The 21,896-nt window shown below is 41.6% G+C and overlaps 1 long non-coding RNA gene across 1 annotated transcript in view; it reads right to left on the bottom strand.

Annotated features, from left to right (window-relative positions):
• Nucleotides 1–21,616, bottom strand: part of LOC128095312 (uncharacterized) — a 40,124-nt gene extending 18,508 nt beyond the window's left edge. The window contains exons 1-2 of the long non-coding RNA XR_008213213.1: nt 21,509–21,616; nt 16,747–16,847 (exon numbers count right to left, since the gene is read on the bottom strand). This is a non-coding gene — a long non-coding RNA (uncharacterized LOC128095312). The remainder of the gene's footprint in view (nt 1–16,746; nt 16,848–21,508) is intronic.
• Between the last annotated feature and the right edge of the window lie 280 nt (nt 21,617–21,896).

Genomic DNA, 21,896 nt, shown 5'->3' with positions numbered 1-21,896 from the left:
TTTATTACAGTAACCGATTAAATACAAGCCCCACACTATTGGCTTAGGTACTGAGGATTGAGGATTTAACAGAGTCTGGATTTAAATATGTCATTACGAGTATTTATGTGAATAGAACTCAAATAGGAAATTAATCCTTCTCAGCGCTGGAGCTGGCACCTCTGCAATGTTCGTGATTGTTTATTCTTGCTATTATTTGTTATTGGGATTGGTCATTCCTGGTTCCAAGGTCAGCCGGAAGTCCTGGCTTTCCCTTTGCTCCTTGCTACAGACACCCAGCTTGGAGGAAGGAGACCAAGTAAACAGGCTCGTGAGAACTCGGCTCGGGTTCAGTCGGCTTGATCCTTGAGATGAATTGCCGTTATCTAAATATTAGTCTGAATATCTCACAGCTCACTTCCCATCTTCTTCATTTATGGCCAGTGAGACTTTGAACCTCACTGAGAACACAGAACATGCTGGAGCATTTATCCTGGAGGTCCTGCAAAGTGGAAGCTCGGGGTTTTTAAGGGAACCTGACACTGATGGGCCAGTTTCAAGCTGTAGCCAGAGTCTCCATCAGCAGATCTTATCTTCAGTTTGTGTTCATGAAAAGAGGTGTCTCCACACACAGAGAACTTGGTCACATATGTTTTGCCTGGCAGATGAAAACCAGACTCTAGAACTAGTGTGTGTGTGTGTGTGTGTGTGTGTGTGTGTGTGTGTGTGTGTGTGTGTGTGATGTGTGTGCTTGTTCTTGTATATGAGCATATATGTGCATGCAAGTTTGTATACATGTATGTGTGTATGTATGTATGTATGCACGTATGATTATGTTGGATAGAGGTAAACATATGATGTCTTCCACAGTAACTCTCCACCTTATTCTGGGAGTAGGGAGTTTCTCACTGAACCTGGAGCTCATTGATTGGGCGAGGCTGGCCAGCTAGTGAGCTCCAGGTATTCACTTTTGGTCTCTGCCACCCTAGTACTGGGATTACAGACACATACATACTGCCATGCCCAGGTTTTAACACAGTTCCTAGGGATCTAAACTTGGGTCCTCATGATTATTTGGCAAGCAACTGTGTCCACCGAACCCTCTTCAGGCTCTGAAATCACCTCCCTGTGGTGAGGGTGGACAGTGTACTTGTTCAGCATCCTTTCCCCAGACTCAGATGTAGAGACACAGCCTCATTCAAGGCTTTCCCATTAAAGTCAAAGGCTAGGGGACACTGTGATGTGCTTATCTAGATGTTGTAGGACATGTTCAAGTTGGTCTCTCCACTCTAGGTCTATGAGTGGTCCATCCCCGAGAAAGTTGACTTTCACCACAGTGATTTCCCTCTCTCTAGCTGTATCCGACCAAATAACTGACTAGACTACATTTTTGACATAAGGACATTTTACTAAAGGAGAGGAATTAGCTAACAAACTGGAAACTGTAGAGGCACAAGGCCCGTTTCTTCTTTTTTTCTTCTTACGTTCACGTTGTGTGTGTTTGATGACCATGTGTGTATGTGCACAATTTTGCATGTATCAGGGCATGCTTGTCTGTGCATGTAGAGGCCCAGAGTTGATGTGAGGAATCACCCTTGGTCATTCTTGACTTTATTCATTGAGGTAGAGTTTCTCTGATAAACCCAGAGCTTGATTATATGGCTAATCTTACTAGCCAGCTTGCTGACGGGATCCCATATCTCCTGCTTTCTGAGGCCGTAATTATAGTCAGGCCACTATGTCTACCTGAAATGTATGGGTTCTGGGAATACAGCCTCCTGTCCTCATACTTGAATGGCAAGTGCTTTAAACATGGAGCCATCTCTCTTGCCCCACATCTCTCCTTTCTTATCATTTCAGAATGTTGCCTGAATGAGATAGTAATCCTCTTAGTTCTTGGCTATGGGAAAATATAAACACCCCTTATGAGTTTTTCTTAGAAAATGAAAGAACTAAATACTTCCCTGAATTCACCTGGATATGTGAGTTAAAAATCTCCATCATTTTCTTTGTTCTTTGTACCTTGAGTTTTCTCTCCAATTCTCTCAGGTGAGTATCTATGCTTAAAATATAGCTATGGCATGAGTGGGCCCAGACAGCCGCTCCTGTGATTGCTCTTGTAATAAAGCCTCTGTGATTTGCCACTACACCAGGAAAAAGCTGATGAAAACCCTAACACTTCGGAAAAGGCAAATTGCATGTCTGGAAATTTAATTAAGAAGGAAATAGCCGTCCCTGTATAAAGGTTGGCTGTCCCCTTCACAATCCTCCTCACACTTACCCTCTTCTCTCTAAGTCCAAAAAGCATCTACCAGAGGCAGCTAAGCATGCATGTGAGGGACACCACAAAGCAGTGAGTGGGAGCCATCCTGAGAAGCTGAGCCTGCCTGCACACACACACACACACACACACACACACACACACACACACACACACACACACACACACCAAGCCAGCTGGCTAACTGGCTTCTAATGAATAGCATCTTCCTGACAGTCTATGCATTCCTCACCCTGCACCAGCAATCCCAGCAATGCCATGGATTCATTCTCCAATCTCTGCATGTCACGGTACATTCTACCAGACATTTACATCTGTGTTCATTTTGTTAAGTTTTGCCTGTGTGTTTATGCTGTGTGTGTGGTGTGTATGTGTGTGTGTGTGTGTGTGTGTGTGTGTGTGTGTGTGTGTGTGTGTGTGTGACTGTGGGCACACATGTGTGACATCACCCATGTGGAGGTCAGAGGACAACCTCAGGTTTCCGACCTCACCCTCCATCTGCTTAGGGATTCATCACCATTGCCTGTGCCAGGCTAGCTGGCCCAGGATCCTCCAGGCATTCTCCTCTCTCCACCTCCCATCTTCCCACAGAAGCACTGGGATGGCAGACGGGTGCTATCTCGCCTGGCTTTGCATGGACTCTGAGGATCTAAACTCCAGGCTTCCCACCTGTGCACCAGAGCTTTTAAGCACTGTTGAATATCTACAGCCCTTGCATTCTCACCATCATCTCGACAATAGCTGTAGCAAACGTGATATAGTCCCTTACTACATAAAGGAACGGAGGTAAGGGTTCCCTCATGAAAGACAAGATGCCCATCTAAATTTGAATATCAGAAAACAAGACATTTTAAGAAGTCTATTCTAAATGTTGCATAAGACTTTTTTATCATGAAAACCGTTTGTTTTTTATGCTACACGTTTTCCTGGATATTGAATTGTTTTTAAAAAAAATAAATGTGTGTGTGTGTGTGTGTGTGTGTGTGTGTGTGTGTGTGTGTGTGTGTGTCTCCTTTGTGGAGACAAGTTCACAACTCATGGGCGTTCTTCTCTCCTTCTACCAGGTGGGTCCTGGGGGCTAAACTCAGGTCATTGGCTTGGAGGTAGGCTCCTGTAGTCACTGAGCCATCTGACCAGCTTGATACTTTAGATTTTTATTTTCTAAACCTGGAAACCCTAATTGAGGGTAAAGGAAATATTTACCAATTAGTACAAGCAAGAAGAAGCAGAATTGCCAGCAGACACTGTCAGAGCTGCTAATATTAAGTCCGTACGCATTATCTCTTTCAATTCTGACAATGGGTGATAACGCTTCACATTTCCTAGAGGAGAAAACTGAGGTGCCCAGGAAGCAAGTAACTTGCTCAAGCTAACACTGCTGCTAAGTAACAGAACAGGGGTGTAGTCACGTCCAGATTTTATAGTATATACTACCATGTGACCTGGGTTTCTGGTTCTGCGTTGTGGAGTCCCCATCAACCTTAGGCTTTTGGTAACTGGTTCGAAGTTCTAAGTTGTGGGAGTTTGTCAGAGTCCAGCTCCAACCTGTTAAAGGGTTCTTGGGGGAGGAGAGAGGAATGAAGAAATGATAGAAAGATAGGAGGAGACGATAAGAAAGACAGAGACACAGGATAGCTTCAGGAGGGCCCTGGGCCAATACCCATTTGCCTCGAGGTTTATGCCAAAGGGCTTTTTGTGCAATGCCAAGGGGCAAGTCAAAAGATCTCCCTCTATCAAGATCACTGCACAATGTACAGCCAAGTGTAGACCCTTCAAAACCCCTGGTTAACACGCCCATGGCCAAATCATCCCATTATGTAGCCCTAGAGTTATGTCCAAAATCAAATTGCTATTATTTATACAATTTCCCAAATGGAGAAGAAGGTGAGATGGGAAATCAACAGGCAGGGGTGGGAACAGCCTTTACATCTGTTCCACATCTGCATCTTAAGGTAGGTCTTGAACTGCTTTTCCCTCCTAAGTTCTAGGTCTTGTCATGTAAACTGCTCACAGGACACACCTCTGCTCCTGTACACCCACATCACATGGACACGTGGTTCCCACGGCTACGTAGCTTTCCCTTTACTTATTTATCAACACAGCCTGGAGTAGCTGACGCATCAGTTTCTGAACCCTAGGTTTGCAGGCTCCACCAGGTACCTCTCAACTTTCTCAAGGAACTGAGAGTGCTTTTTCTTGCTCTTCAACTTGTGTTGAAGATGCCACCATCTTAATGGCCCTTATTTTCTCCATCATGCTTGAATGACACTTGGGAAATGGTTTCCTCCAGAAAATAGACTTTCTGTGTAACCAATTGCCACTGCTGCATGGCACTGTAAGTCAGGAGGGAAATTAGCATCTCTGGTGGAAATGCCACTGTAGCAAAGTCTTAATTACCCTGTTGTGACTACCTTATAATCACATGGCTAGCACCACGGTCACACATTCTCAAGGAGAGAAACAGTGACAGGGATGCTAAGTGGCGTGTTTTATGGCTGTTTATCTGAAGGCGAAGGATGTACCTCTTCTGCTATCACTATATGTATTACAACAGAATGAAAAGTCCTCTCCAAGTTAAGGTTTGTATCAATGAGCCATCAGCACAGCAGTCTTAAGAAATTCCATGGATATCTACCCACGTCCACTCACTCCCATCACAGCAAGGTTACAATTCAGCTGTGAGGCTAGAAGCAGGATACAGGAGGAAATTCCTGGGAGAAGTTAAAGAGCTCTTGATGTCATAAGCAAGGGGGAAAGGATGAGCCAGAAATCAGAAGTCAGAGCAGAAGGACATTGCAGGTTTCTAATTTTTCCTTTCCCAAGGTTGGGCCCAAAGAAAAGTCTTCATTTGATGAATTAAGAGTAAGTACAACTGGGAGACTGTGGTTAAGCTCAGTCTTTGGTCCTCAACCCCCATCTTGGAGGCCGCTGCATCACAGTGGACTTGGAATGGCGGGCGAGTTAGAAAGAAACCACTAGTGACTTTACTCCAGTCTTTTCTGTTTAAACCTAGCTTGGATCCACGCTTAGAGAAATGTGTGCATTTACCTAAGAGCTCTGTGCACACAATAACTCAGTGAGGGACAGCTAGCCTCCCAAAGCATCCATCAGGACCAAGAAACAACAAACACCCAAGTTACTGGGAGCGCACTTCAAACTTAGAGCCAAAGAACAGTAAAAGTAACGTGGATTTCTCTGTGAGAAATGACCGCACTAATGAGAGGGCTCCAGTGCTCCCTAACCACACTAGTGAGAGGGCTCCAGTGCTCCCTGACTGCACTAATGAGAGGGCTCCAGTGCTCCCCAACTGCACTAATGAGAGGGCTCCAGTGCTCCCTAACCACACTAGTGAGAGGGCTCCAGTGCTCCCTGACCGCACTAATGAGAGGGCTCCAGTGCTCCCTGACCACACTAATGAGAGGGCTCCAGTGCTCCCTGACCACACTAATGAGAGGGCTCCAGTGCTCCCTGACCGCACTAATGAGAGGGCTCCAGTGCTCCCTAACCACACTAGTGAGAGAGATCCAGTGCTCCCCGACCACACTAATGAGAGGGCTCCAGTGCTCCCTAACAGCACTAATGAGAGGGCTCCAGTGCTCCCTGACAGACCCAAGGAAGGCAGTGCACAGGTTAGACCAGGCACAAGTGACAAGGGAATGAGTTTTCATGATGACAGTCACCTAAGCAGAAAGGAGCCCAAAAGAGAAACTTAGTCCAAGAGGCTCAAGGTACCATGGGTACTCAGAACTTCAACTCCTCATGTGCTTCCATGACAAAAAAAATCTCTGTTGCTGATATGGCAGACTGAAATACAGAAAAAGGAAAAGAAAGGCTAGAGAAATCTCTTAGTTGTTAGAGTGTCTGCCTACCATGCCAATAAATAAATAAATAAATAAATAAATAAATAAATAAATAAATAAATAAATAAAAATCCCAGGTTTCATCCTTAGTGTGCCGTAAACCTGATGTGTCAACGCAATTCTGTAATCTCAGTACTCAGGAGGTGGAGGCAGGAGATCCAGAAGTTCAAGGTCATCCTCAACTACATAGAGAGTTTGCAGCCACTCTGAGATAGAAAACCAAACAAACAAACAAAACCCTGGCTAAAATAAATGAATAATATAGATAGAAACAAAGATAAATAGATAGACAGACAGACAGATAGATAGATAGATAGATGACCACAATGAGACAGACACATTTGTTTCAAAATGAGACACACCTAAAACACATACTTTCTAAAGCCCTTCAATGAGATGGCTTAAAAGAGTAGGTGAAAAAGATGTGAAACTGAAATCACCAGATTACCCTCATGCTTCTGTCCCTTTCTTATCTGTAAAGCAAAGGGAGAAAATGAAACAAATTAATACAAAGATGAAGTATATCGACTCAGCCTCTGACTCTTATGAGTAACTGTCAACTGAACCAAATGTGTGTTCCATCCTATGCTGTACATGAAACATTTCAATAAATAAAAATTAACATTGTATCTGAGTATAAAATGTGATCTGTGGATGAGGAAACACCAGCACCAGAACAGTAGCTAGCTGCAGGCTGCACAGCTGGACAGAGGATACTTAGAGACAGGGAAGGAATGAAAAGTTCAAACCAAGTTGATTGATTATGGCTCAGGGTGTCCTTCTGGGCATAGGCTAGTTCTTTAAGAGCTTTGGTGGCTGTGATTGGCTGAGACCTAGCTATATGTTACAGAAATCAGATTCCTACATTATATCTTGGTTTATTAACATACTATTAGGTGACAGTTCATTACACAGGAACCCAAGTAGAGACAACTTCAGCCCAATGGCCTCATGCTTGTTTAATTTAACAGATATAGATGTGAATTTAAAAGATGCTGAATTATTTATGAGTTAAGCCTTGACTTAGTCAAGGAGAATGGAAAGGGGTGATTTGCAAATTACTCATACATGTAGCTTTTAAAAGATGAGCGACATCTGCTTGGAAGTACTGAGGACTGTGCCACATTCTACCTTCCTCCAGCCATGCTTGATGGGAGTCTATGGTGTGAATATTTAGCCCTTGGGTTTCTTTCTTGTTTTTAAGATTCTCTTTCTATGTGTGTGTGTGTGTGTGTGTGTGTGTGTGTGTGTGTGTGTGTGTGTGTGTGTGTGAATTAAACTCATCAATGCAAGTGTTACCTGGTGTGTTTGCTGTAAATTAAACTCAGGGCATCTACAAGAGCAGTATGTGCCCTAACTGCTAAGCCAACTACTCCTCAGTCCCTAGGCCCTGTGTCTAAAAGCTTTGACTATAAATAGCAAAAGATTTAGTCCAAACCTGCAAAGGAGACAGTAGAATAGACATCTCTGCTTAACTCAACCATGGAATGGCTAAGGCTGATTTTATTTCCCTTCGTCTCTGCTTTCCTCAGCCCATCATTATAAGCCAGCTCTCTGGAAATGAGTTTTGGACTTCCAAGTCGTCATCTCACATCTCCCCAGTCTTGCTTCTCAACTACTAGCCATTCGAGAAAATTTCCAAGAAAGGCACATTATATCTTACATTTATAACATGTACTATATATTTATAATGATATTATATATGATGCATAAATATATATAATGACAAAATTAGTAGCTTAATAATGCAAGTGTTTTATCTATTGCTCTGGAGATGAGAAGTCTGAAATAATAGGTCTCCCTGAGTCACAGTCAAGATGCTAGCCAAGATTTGGGGGAATGCATTTTGTATTTGTGCTTTTCCAACTGCTAGACACGACTTATTTTTACATGTTCACAGAATCCATCTAGGAGGCCCATGATGAGGGGCTGGGATATGCACATCATATACACTTGGCTCTCTCCTGTGACTGTCTTCTGTTGCAAAGAATCCGTCTGCCCACATCAAGCCTTGTCCAATAATCCAGGGCAACATCTGTACATTAAGGTCAACCAACCAATGGCATAACCTTACCATATAGTTTTCATCAGCCACATAGTGATATAGTCTAATGTTTGATTCAGTTGTGAACATCTCTGGGAGACAACCGTTCTGCCATCCTGATCCAATCAGTCAGGAGAAGTGAAGTATTGTGATGGACTGAGCTTCGATAATTTCTTGGGGGTGGGGGTGGGGGAGTTGGCAGTTTGTCTGACCATCAACAATTACTGGAACCACATCATACCAAAAAGGGAGTTTGGGGATCCACAAAATGGAAGTCCTTTTTTTCAAGAAGGAAGGAAGGAGGAGAAACCAGGCAGAGGAAACATTTTGTCCTGTGCAGCTTGATAATTAAGTCAAAATGCAATTTCAGGCCACGTTGGGAAACTAATCTCTCCAAAAGAAGGATGCAAAAAGAATACTGTACCATAGGTTAAAACAAATTCCTACCTGTCTTGGGGACCTTAACTAGCAGTTTATTTGAACTTCTGATAGGAGTCTGTGGTATACTGTGTCTTTACAGCTATGGCCCCTAAAGAACAAGAATGCATGTTGTTATGAGAGAAGGACTTAGAGAAAAGAGGCAGAAAGAAATGGATGCCTTTCACTGGATATGTGTTGGAAGCAGTGTAATTAGGGGAGGGAAGTTACAAGTTCTAAAATGACCAAGAAGAATTATGTGCCTTTGAGGAAGATTCATGAGTTACTGATGTGACCATGACATGTTCCTTTGTGGAATCATCAGGAGAAAAAATCACTGAATATAACAATTACCTATCTATATTTATAAAGCAAATTATTTGAATATTGGAGTAACTGAGCATTTGTGCTATAAACAGAAGTAATCATAGTATGACAGAGGCACATATTTCAATGGGGGAAAGAGCAATGTACACAAAGAACCAGAACAAATTAAGAACTTCCTGGATGGCATGCTAAAAGTGTGGGAAACAATTAGAGATGAAGTTGACATTGGGAATGGCAACATTCTTGATTGAATGTGGAGAGTCAAGATTTATCCTGCCCACCTGACCTATTGTACTTAATCTTTGGTACAGTTTTCAAAATGGCCTCTCATGCATTAATAATTCATTTGTTTCTTAAAGAAATCCCTTGAGCTAAGAAGAACAATCCTGATGGCCCCTGTTTCAGATTTGTCATTTCCTAGTGCTTTGCTCATGTGGCTAATGTAGCATCTCTATTTTATTCTAATTTTCTTTTCCTTTTATTGTTCCTTTGTCTCCATCTATACTTTCTACCTTCCTTCTCTCTCTCTTCTTTTTTTCATGTGTTCTTCTTTGCTAAAGGCGATCCCTTCATCATACAGTGAGCTCCTGGAAGATGGAAATGTGTATTTCCTATTCCTATTATGATTATTGAAAATAATTACAATGTATGCACTATAATTAGTGGATGCACAGATCATGATCATGGCTTGAATGTTCTACACTCACTTAAGAAGAAACAATAAATGATGGACCCTCATAAACAAGAAAGATTGAACAAATACAGTCTAAACATACTATGGAAAAACGCATGAATGATGACCCCAGAATGAATAGAAATAGACAGAATGCATCAATGATGCAAAAATCACAAGATAGTTTGAATTTTAAAATAATATGAATGGAAACATATCTAAATGCCAGTCTCAGGAAAAACATCAAGAAAATCCACAAATATCTGGGAAGTCTAAACAAAAATGCTAAAAGAACTTTCAAAATAAAACAGCAAAATTGAGAAAAAAAAATACAAAAGTAAGAAAAAATGTATAAATTTGTAGAACCTTTCTTAAATAATTAGGAGAATACTGTATACTTCCTGATGACCAAAACAGAAATCACAGGTGAGTACAAAGCATCAGTGTTCTGTGGAAAACAAGAAAACCTGAATGCACTAATAATTATTAAGATAGATAAGACACTGGCACACATCTGTCACAAAAAAAAATGACTCCAAGCTTAGAGAATTAAGTCTATAGAATTTTTATGTAAGAAATTGTTTTGTAGATCACCTCAAGACATCAAAAGAACCAGACATTTTAGCTCATTATGTGTTTACTGTGAACTCGTCATCAAAAAAGAATAAGACCATATACAGAGGAGAGAGAAAGGGGAGGAAGTAGAGAAGAGAAGGAGGCAGGGAGGCAAAGACGAATGCAGGATAAACTCCCTTGATCTCAAACTAAGAAAATGTCAAAACAAAGTATCTATATATCTATTATAAATAGATACAACATAAGCTAACACTATCCAGCAGTGAATCAAACAGATCACAAAGTATGTCCCTAAACTGCCCCCAAGATGTAACACCAAGGAAACTGTCCATATGATCTACTATATTAAACAAAGGTTGTCAATGAAGGAAAATTTCTTCTAGTGGCAATAGGCCTGGCCCATGTCAGGACAAATCTCTCACCTGCCAGTCCTGTAGCCACTCAGACCCAAGTAAACACACAGAGGCTTATATCTTATATTATTTACAAACTGTATGGCCTAATGGCTCAGGCTTCTAGCTAGCTAGAATTTACATCTTAAATTAACCCATTTCTATAAATTTATACCTTGCCACATGGCTCATGACTTACCTCTATCTTTACATGTTGCCTCTTATGGCATGGCTGGCAGCATCTCCTGACTCAGCCTTCTACTTCCCAGAATTCTCCTCTCTCTTTGTCCCGCCTATACTTCCTGCCTGGCTACTGGCCAATCAGCATTTTATTTATTAACCAATCAGAGCAACACATTCTCAGCATACAGATATCAACAGCATTTTAGGTAATCTTCAAACACTTCAAAGACCTACAGAATATGGCATTTAAAATGTTTTAAAAATTTAGACTTTCTGGACAGTGAGACATGTCTGCTCCTGGCAACACCAATTTACTTCAGAGAGGAGGATGGGCATTGAAGACACTCTATTTGGAGTTTATCTTCTTCTTGGCAAAAATAGTCATTTGGGCAAGAAACTGTTCTTGCCTGGACTGCTTGATCGACTGGACATGCAGGACCCATAGTAAGGTGACCATTGAACTTTGCTTGGCAAAATGGTTCTTCAGGTTCCTCCTTCACAGAGGAAACTGCAAAATATTCTACAGGACACAGAGAGAAGTGACTGAGAGACTCTATGCCTGTGGGCTGAAGACAGATGCCCTGCCTTTACAAAGGAACTTTGGATGACTATCCAGGCTGCCAGCTGTCTCTGTCTACTCTCACAAGACTCCTGAAAGTTGCTTGCATACTTCTCCCATTTCTCAGGTAATATTATATCCTTCTGAGGTCTTTGATGTAGTTGAAGACTAGATAGTTATAATTTCCTTAGTTATGATAAAAGATAAGTTAGATATGAAACATTAGATTCACAAATATAGGATAGATAGGATATCTTCTTTATTTTGCAAATACAAATAGACTATATATTATAAATAGACTAGATGTTGTAACTGTAATTCTTGCTTGATAATTGTTTTGTTATATGCAATTTTGCTATGTTAAAGTTAAAACCTTCCTTTTTGAAAAAAAAGGGGGTAAGTGCTGTGGATATCTGTATGCTGGGAATATGTTGCTCTGATTGATTAATAAATAAAATGCTGATTGGCCAGTAGCCAGGCAGGAAGTATAGGCGGGACAAAGAGAGAGGAGAATTCTGGGAAGCAGAAGGCTGAGTCAGGAGATACTGCCAGCCTCTGCCATGAGAGGCAACATGTAGAGATAGAGGTAAGCCTTGAGCCACGTTGGAAAGGTATAGATTTATAGAAATGGGTTAACTTAAGATGCAAGATCTAGCTAGCCAAAAGCCTGAGCCATTAGGCCATACAGTTTGTAAATAATATAAGCCTCTGTGTGTTTACTTGGGACTGAGTTGCTGTGGGACTGGTGGGTGAGAGAGATTTGTCCTGACCATGGCCAGGCAGAACCAGGAAAACTTCAGCTACAGCTAACACTACCCAGCAGTGAATCAAACAGATCACAAACAAAACGTGTCCCTAAACTGCCCCCAGGATGTAACACCAAGGAATCTGTCCATATAATCTACTATATTAAACAAAGTTTGTCACTGAAGGAAGAGCTCTACACTAGTGGCAACAGCAGTAATCATTTTTGGATAGCCATACTGGGCGCTATTTAAGCTCATTAACAGTATGTGAAATAATCCAGTAGATTAAAGTCTATTAATTCCTTCACTCTCCCGATGAAAAATTGAGACACGAGCGTTAAGTGATGCAGTCAAGTGATACACGCGGCACCCAGACCCCAAACTGTCTCTGAGGCTGTGGACTGTGACACCTGAATATAAGTGACAGTCATGATTTAAATGACAAGCAATCCAACAACAGCAAAGCAAGAGCTAAGACAGGAGAATGCCACAATCTTAAGAAATGGATAGTGCACAGCAAACCTCATAACAGACTATTAGGGTAATTCCCATTGAAACTCACACACCCACAAAACCCAGATATTTTAGCCCTGAGTTGGAGATGCCGATTAATACGTCATCATGTCAAACACGAAAGAGGTAAGTACTGAATCTAAAAATACAGACGAACCACGATTTAGAGAGACCATTGTCAAAACTTTTAAAGAAATTAACAAGAAGAGAATGATGAGAACCATATTGTTCAGTGGGTGATGCCGAGATACAAGGTCCACACTATAAAGCAATGCTCTCTCACTCTCTCTCTCACTCTCTTTTTAATATAATTTTTTTATTCTTTGGGAGTTTCACATCATGCATCCCAATTCCACTTAACTCCCAGCTCCCCCATATCCTCCTCTCAACCCTGCAACAACCCCCCCCAAAAAAAGAAAATAAAACAAAGTAAGCAAGCAAACAAACAAAAAGATAACCTAAAACAACAAAAAACCCTTTGCTTCCTCTTTCCCTCCTCTCCAATACCTCTTCAATCATTCTGGTGGCACTGGGGGCCTCCGCGTGTCATATAGTCTACCCTTCTGTCCAATCAGCTTTATTAGCAAATGTTCATTGCAATGAGTCATTGGTCTGGTTCAAGGCCCCTGGTTTCTGGAACACCATCATCACTGAACCCTCACCAGAACTCCTCTGGGATATCCTGTGGCCGCCTGAAGGCTTGGACATCCTGTGGGTATTGTTCCACAGGATCAATCCCTTCACAAGCTCTAGCATGTCCTAGATGGGGTAGATGTTAGGGTGGGCCAACCCCAGACCCAGCTATGGGCCTAGATGGTAGCTGAGCTGGTCAGTCTGGACCACTAGGGTCATTGGGGCCACCCGCCTCAGGCGAGGGGGTGGAGTCCACTCCCCTGCTTCCATGCACTCAGGGTTGGTTCACCCTTGCCTGTAGTGAGGGGTGGGGCCATCTCTCTGGAGTGCAGGGGCCAGCTCTCTTGTGGCAGTGTCCAGCGAGAGGCAAGGCCACCTTTCCCAGGGCTGGCTAAGGGTGGAGCTGACTCAGCATGGCCCTCTGATTTCATCTCACATGGTTTCAATAGGCCTTCTGAGGTGACATGGTCCACAGACATCAACACAGATGGCAGTTGCAGCTGGGCCATGGACCTAGACATGGCCCTTGGTATCAGCTTGGGCCCAGATGACATCCTGACTCTGGGGGGAAAGCAATGGCCACTTAGGTCGGGATAGTTCTGGCGTCCTCATGGCCCCTGACACCACTAAGGCCTCAGGGTGAGCCCCAACACTGGGTTTCTATGTGACCTTTCGTGGCAATATGGGACTCTGATTTCAGCACAGACCCCAGTCATGGTTGAACCACAGACCCAGACATGGTCCTAGGTGGCAGTGCAGACCGCTCAGACTGGCACAGGCCCCAGCAGCGGTATGGCCCTCAGACACCAACATGGCCCTCAATCTTGGATGTCTGCATGGCCTTCGATGGTAGCAGGAGCCTCAGTCATTAGCAGAGACCCTGGATGTAGTAAGGCCATGGACCCAGACATAGCCCTCAGCTGCAGCTCTGACCCAGATGTCACCATGACATTGAGTAGCAGTTCAGGCCACTCAGATCTGCATGCATCCTGGCCCTTGGGCACCAACCTGGACAGAGGTAGATGACTGTGGGCATCCTCATGGCCCTCAGTGGCAACAGGAGCCATGTACATCAATCCAGACCCTGGTTGTTATAGGGCTACAGACCCAGACATGGCCCTCAGCCGCAGCCTGGGCCCATATGGCCCATGATTCCAGAAGGCAGCCCAACCACCCATATCTGTATGGCCCGCGGTAAAATAGCATGCTTTCTTAAAACAATCAGAATGTGTTACAAAACATACTGAAAGTGAAGAAGGCCATTCAGAATAATGAAATCACACCATTCCTAAAAATAATATCATTAGAAGATGGGTGCCTGTAGGAACAAAACTATAAAGATAATTTTTACCAGATACTGATAAAGAATGCCAAATTATGTGGGATATAGAAGAGGTTCACATTAATTGAATATAATTCAATACAACAAAGATATGTCTGTCTAAAGATATGTGTAAATTAAGCGCAACTTCAACCAACATTGCTGAAAGATTATAGATGGTAATGGCAAGTCGATTCTAAAATGTGAACTGTACACAAATAGAGTCAAGAATTTTAGAAGAAGAAGAAAAGCCACCAAAACTTAATGGAACTTTATTTTACTAGATTGAAACACATATTCCAAATGTATAACTCATTGGTAGCTCAGAGCTAATAGATAATAGACTACAAGAAGACAAATGCTAGAAACACACCTCTTTGCATATGATAATTTATCCGTGCACTTTGGTGGGAAACGGAAAAGCGTGTAATGCATTTTTGAATTGGTTGATTAAGTCAAACCGGCACTAGAGAGCACAGACAAACAGGTTAGGCATATTGGACAATAATCTTGAAATAAAAGCTGGTGTACTCTTTAATAATGTGCATATGACTAGACCATAAAGACAGTCATGCTGAAGGCATGAACACCTCCCAGGGAAGACAGGAAGAAAGAGCCAGGGCCGGTTTGGTAGAATGTAACATATGGCAGCGTTTGCTCATACCCAGAATGTATGAAGAGCTGCTCCAAGTCTCTAACAATATATCAGAACCATTTGAAGAGTCAGTATATTAAAATGAAATAAAGGATTTCTATTTTTGCCACTTAATTATATAATTCCTGAGTGTACTCTATTTTTAAATGGTTGAAAGAGTCAGAATAACAAATCTCTAAGTCTCTTCTCATTTTTCTTAATTCCTTCCCCTCGTTTTCCCCTGGATTCCGTGTACTCCCATCCACACAGTCTCAGGAAAGGCAAACTCTCCAGCATTGGTGCCCAGCCCTCCAAGTGTCTTTTGGTAAATTTGCATCCCTTTTTTTATACCCGTTCTGTTTTGTGTATAAATGTGCAAGTGTGGCTTGCCGGGACTTAACCCTTCACATGTCTTAACTATCTTGTCTACCATGCATTTTAAGGAAAGATTAGCATTCTAGAGTGTAGTCACAGCAATGGCTAAGAATCATTTGCCCATTTGATAGACTTGAGACAATTCCTGGGTTTCACTTGTGAATAAATCTATCTTGAAAATCTAATACATATCTTCGTGGACTTTTGATCACAGTTGTTTAGAACACAGTTAGCCAGTTTGCATTTGATAATGCCAAACTTCTTCTCAACTCTTACCAACTTCACATAGCCATGTATCCTTGACAGCATGAATCAATATTTTACAAATTATTTCAGCTAGGAAAGCAGCAATTAATAATGGTTTTCCTCATTGCTTTATTTGGTATCTAGTGTTTCATACATTTATTGTCTATTTTGCCCTGAAGTCCCTGTTCCACTTTTGTCCATTTCTTGTGGGCTTTCTTATCAATTGATTGTCTTGGTATACCCAAATATTACTGCTAGACCCTAAACCAATAGAAATATTTTCTCACAGTACATTTTCAAGCACAAGGAGGATTTCCTTGGAGGAGGCAGAAAGCATATTTCATGCATAAAAGAATGTGGCTCTTTACAAGACCAGTGCTCTAACCTCTGAGCTATGGAGGGAGGCCTCACCTGAAATGTGTCTCCTTAATCTCGTGATTAGCTGTGCAGTTTAAATCTAATCAGTTTGGGATACAAAATAAATCTTTCCATATATAAGTAACCTTATCCAAATTGCAGTGTAAATAAGGTCATGCAGGTAATGTGAAGTAGGCTTCAAGACAGAGGTAGAAGAATTTAGAATTTGGCTGAGCATACCACACAAGGTAAGGACAAAACAGTTTGTCATACCCGGAGTATCATCTGTCTGTATCTGTCCTAAAATTTCTTTCACTAAAATTGTATGTGTTTAATGGATATGTGTGTGTGTGTGTGTGTGTGTGTGTGTGTGTGTGTGTGTGTGTGTGTGCGTATGTGTGTGTGTGTGCATGAGTGCATGTGTGTGTGTGGTGGGGGAGATGATCTTGTTGCACAGAGCTTGTGGAGGAACAGTGACAGGAGAATTCAAAGTGCTTTTGTTCCAGGAGCATGCTGCCTGCATTGAAAGGGTTAATGGCATCCAGCCAGGAAAACCACCCCAAATTTTCTGCATTTCTCTTACTGATCAAAGGTGACATATTGAAATGTGTAAGGATGGTATGTACTCACCATGGGTAGTAGTAGCTTGGTCAGCCCAAGAGCTGGTAAAGAAGATGCTTCTCCACTGTGCAGTCCATCCTTTACTTTCAACATGGTTCTGCTGGTAATGGCTAAAAAGAAAAAAGAAAGGAAAAGAAAATCCATCCACTATTGGAGTTTAAATTTAACCAATTCTTTCTTCTCAAAAAAAAAATTGGAACAAAAACTAATTTAGTCGAATGCTACCCAAATCCCCATCACTTTAAGATTCATATGTACACACCTAGCCTCTAAAAGAACAGCTGAAGAGACAAGACTGGTTGACTTGACTCAGTCCATAATGACACCTTGCATGTTGAAATATATTTTGTGGACCCTCACAGTACTAAGGGGCTGGCCTGCCTTGACCAGCTACAAGGGCTAGATAAAAGGTCACCATGCTGCCTGGTCCTGTACAAGTGAAGAGGGGGAAGAGAATTCATCAACGAAGTACGAAGTCTTGACTCTGAATCAGGTCTGTGCAGAGAGAGCTCATAGCATAGATTTCCATATCCAGAAGCTGCCGCCAGCAAGCTACAAGGTTCCTAGATTGCACCAAATACCAGAGAATGGTGAAAAACACACTAGTTAAATCTGGTTATACAACATGTCCTTTTAGGATCTTCATCTCAGAGTTACATGTAAATCAATATCACAACATGTCAGCCGGTAGAAAAGTTGATAATCGTGATAACAGACCCACAAAGCCAGCGATAAAAACCATCCGCAGGAATTATCTGGATGTGGTAGTACAAGCCTGAACCTCCACCACTTGGGAGGTGGAAGCGGAGAGATCTGAAGTTTATGACTAGCCTGGACTACATGAAACCCGGTTTCAAACAGCAGGTTTGGAGGAGGTGACGTGAGATGGCTTAGTAGGTAAAGACATTTGCCACCAAATCTGACCACCTCGGATGGACCCCTGGGACCCAAACAGCTGAAACAGGCAACTTACTTTTGAAAGTTATTTTCTGACCCCCAATCACTTGCCTTGATGTACATGGTCCAGTGCAGGGCCACAGCCCTCCACTTTCTTCTCCTCTCTCCATATACACACAATGAAATAAATAAATGTAATTTTAAACAAATATCAACAGCACAATGCCTGTTGACTCTATGTGTGCTTTCCCATAATCTGACCCTGGATCCCTGCCTCACCGAGTCTGATAGACACCAGATATTATCTCCTTTTACATAGGAGGTAACTAGCTACCAGAGACAAATTAAGTAGCTTGCTGACAAATAGCAGTTGTGGGCGAACCTAAATAAAACTGGCTTCAGTCTTTTTCTTTCTCTTTTTTTTGGTAGGGGGGGCAGTAAATACTGGGAAATTCTCTCTCAATTACAGCTTCAGGAAGAAGCTCCAAACTTTGAGAGAAACCTTTGGCATTTAATGTTGAATGATAAAAAAAATCTATGGTTTCTTCAAGAAATAGGTCTAGCTCTTAATCAGTATTTGCTACATGCCCTCAAGCTTATTGCCTTGATGGTAAAATCTATTTGACAACCAGGAATGAAAGTGATATTCCTTATAAAACAAAATCACAACTCTGCATTTAAAAAAAAAATCAAGAAAGAAATCCTTCTCAAACTTATATTTCATTTAATTTAAATCTTGAGACACAGCTTATCCAAAAATGACTTTTGCAAGTCACACACAGTATTTCAATCTGTCACTTTGTATTGACCTTCACAAGCCTGAAATACATTGCACTGGACTTGGGCAGCTTCAGGGAATGATAGTAAAGCTGGTCATCTTTTTAAGTCTGATTTTATATCTACATCAGCTTTCGCTCCACTATGCATAGTTCCTGGAAATGATGATCTTACAGCTCACCCTCAGGTCTGTCCCAGTGTTCTTGTTCATTGAAAGTTACAGAGATGAACTCAAGGAATCCCTGTGAAGATGCTGAGCTTATTCAAAAAAAAAAAATGTAAAGAGCCATGCACCCAGAAGACAGTTTCCTTGGTATTTCCTTGCTGAGTAGCAGATTATATTTGGATGCTTTATATAGGTGGGCTTAATGTCTAACACTCACTTTCATTGGAGTTTGTATGCACAGGTTGAATTAGAAATGACTTACTTTCATTAAATCTTGCATCATTGAGTATAATTCTTCTGTGGTCTATTTATCTCTTTTCAACTTAGAGTCTTTAATAACCCCATAATAGAAATTAGTCTTTGGTATGTGATACCATTTCCTATCATGGCTAATGCCAAACACAATCCTTCATCACTCATTCTGCCTGTCTCACGCCATAGTCAGCCATTCTCTACTAACACTTGGGCTAATCAGTTGCTGACATAATAATATGTTACTTCAAATGATATAATAGTAGGATAACCTTGGAAAGCACTAAAGCATTTGGTGTATAAAATTAGCATCACCTTGGAAATCGGGAAATTATAAATATTAATATTTCAGTGTTCTTAACTATATGTCTCTATTTCAAAGTGCCTTTAAATCTCAAAGAAAATAAACAGTTCTTGGGGAAATGACTCAGTGAATAAGGTACTTTCTGACAAGACTGATGACCAGAGTATAATCCCCACGACCTACATGGAGGAAGGAGAGAGCCACCAACACCTACAAGCTGTCCTCTAACCTCCACATGTGTGTTCACACACACACACACACACACACACACACACACACACACACACACACACACACACCATATACCACATTTTTAAAAATTAAAATAAATTGCTCTTTTCGGAATAGTAATTTTCCCCTTTTAACAGACTAGCTGGACGACAATGTCATTTTTGTGTAGCCAAAATAAAATGAATCAAAAGGAAAAAACGCATCTTCTGGATGAGGATGGTGGCCTGAGTATATGTGCCAGAACATGAGAAAACAGATAAAACAGACTAAAAGGGTTGTATTTGGTTTGATATAGTTTAGACTGTTTCCAAGAGGCAGGAAATAACAACAAAGAGAAGACTACAACAGAGAAAACCCTTGAAACTGGAATACAGCCTGAACGGTAGCTGATTTTGTGAACTGCTGGGTTGTAAGCTGAAGAAATATCTAGAAGAGCTAATGGTACCAAGTACTTCAGGAAGTGTGATCATAGGTAGGTCTTAATAAAGAAGGAGGGTTGACAGCATGGAGGGGTTGTCCACATCTGTAATGCAAGCCTTGAAAGGCTTCAGAAAGAGGAAGGCCAGTCCCTGGCCACTCAGCCAGGACTATACAGTAAGAGCCTGTCTCAGAAGAGGGAACAGGAGGAAGAGAAGGATGGGGGTGGGAGCGTTGAAACTGTCCAAGAGGTTAGAACTACACATTCCTTTTGTCCTTTGAAGTTCTAAGGCACTTTGTCCTTGAGTCTCCATAATAGAATGCTAAGAATTTGTTTTCTTGAGGAGCTAAAACTGAAGACATTTGAAGCTACAGCAATCAGTTGGTGGATATTGATATACTGAGCCACACAAAGGTCCTCTGTCAGTGAGAAGCAAGACACTGGAAACTGGGCTTTTATCTCTACAAGACCTTAGAGCAGTGGTTCTCAACCTACCTAATGCTATGACCCTTTAATACAGTTTTTTTGTGTTGTGGTGACCCCGACCATAAAATTATTTTTGTTGCTACTTCGTTAACTGTAATTCTAAGTATCTCACATGCAGGATATCTCATAGGTGACCCCTGGGAAAAAGTCATTAGACCCCCTGAAGGTGTCAGGACCCACAGGTTGAGAATCAGTGCTCTACGGGGAGTTAGAATAAATAAATAATACTGAGATCATTTGTGAAATGGCCGCACTGGATCTGTAAAGATGAGATTGCTCTTTCACATTCCCTAGGCTCCCAATCACCTTTTCTATACTTTTTAAAGTTTTCCTGAAAAGTGAGTTTTGATTTGTTCGTTTATTTGGTTGTTTTATTTTGTGTTTTAAGACAAGGACTCACTGTATAGCCTTGGCTGGCCTAGAACTTGCTATGTGGACTTTTACTCATAGAGATTTACCTGCCTCTCTCTCTCAACCAGCAACTAAGAGAATGAAAACTAGAATCAAAACAGAGAGTGAAAAAAATTCTCCTTGAAAGAAAACCGCCTGAGGAAAAGAAAAATAAGTACAAATGAAAGAGAGAGAGAGAGAGAGAGAGAGAGAGAGAGAGAGAGAGAGAGAGAGAGAGAGAGAGAGAGAGGAGAAACAGAATGGAAGGGGAGAAAAGAAAGGAAAGGAGAAGAGAGGAGAGGAGAGGAGAAGAGAAGAAAAACACACAAAACTCAATAAACTATCCAGAAAACAATAGGTGTGTAGCTGTGAAGAATTAATTCAAGAAAATGGACTGGAATTTAAGGACCTGCATTGCCATATTAAAAGAGCTTTCTAAGTTCTCTCTCTCTCTCTCTCTCTCTCTCTCTCTCTCTCTCTCTCTCTCTCTCTCTCTCTCTCTCTCTCTCACACACACACACACACACACACACACACACACACACACACACACACTTCCATTTTCTTTACTGGAAAGCTCAACTTTCAACAGAAGACATATTAGAGAAAGAACATGTAACAGAGACAGCACTAAAGGCAGCAGACTCCATATAGATTCTGATTTCTTAACAGCAAACAGAGAAAAGTCTGCAAAATACAGAAGAGGTTCTACCTTAGAATTTGACTGTAGAGACTTCCAGTTAGCTAATCTATTTACAAAACAAGAACACAGTGTCTTAGTTAGGGTTTCTATTGCTATAAAGAGACACCAATCTTATAAGGAAAAATTTAATTGGAATGGTTTGCTTACAGTTTCAGAGGTTCAGTCCATTATCATCACAGCAGGGAGCATGGGAGTGTGCATAATGTCAATAAATAACTTGGAGCAGACATAATCCTGGTTACATCTTGATCTGAAGGCAACAGGAAGTGAACTGGGACTCACACTGAGCGAAGTTTGAGCAAAAGCAACTTCAAAGCCCACTCCCTCAGTGACACACTTCTCCAATAAGGCCACATCTACTTCAACAAGACCACACCTCCGAAAAGTGTCACTCACTTTGGGGGGCATTTTCTTTAAAACCAACACACACAGTGACACCACAAACCACGTGCACATTTTCATAGTGAGCCAATGGAAGACAGGCTCCTGAATGGAGGAGAAACTTAACTGAGTCTTTGTCTCTTAACTGAGACAA

Source organism: Peromyscus californicus, unplaced genomic scaffold, assembly GCF_007827085.1.
Source record: "Peromyscus californicus insignis strain IS unplaced genomic scaffold, ASM782708v3 Scaffold_4__1_contigs__length_199733344, whole genome shotgun sequence".
Lineage (NCBI taxonomy): Eukaryota > Metazoa > Chordata > Mammalia > Rodentia > Cricetidae > Peromyscus > Peromyscus californicus.
Note: the sequence above shows the minus strand (reverse complement) of the source record. Positions and strands in the feature narration are given on the sequence as shown.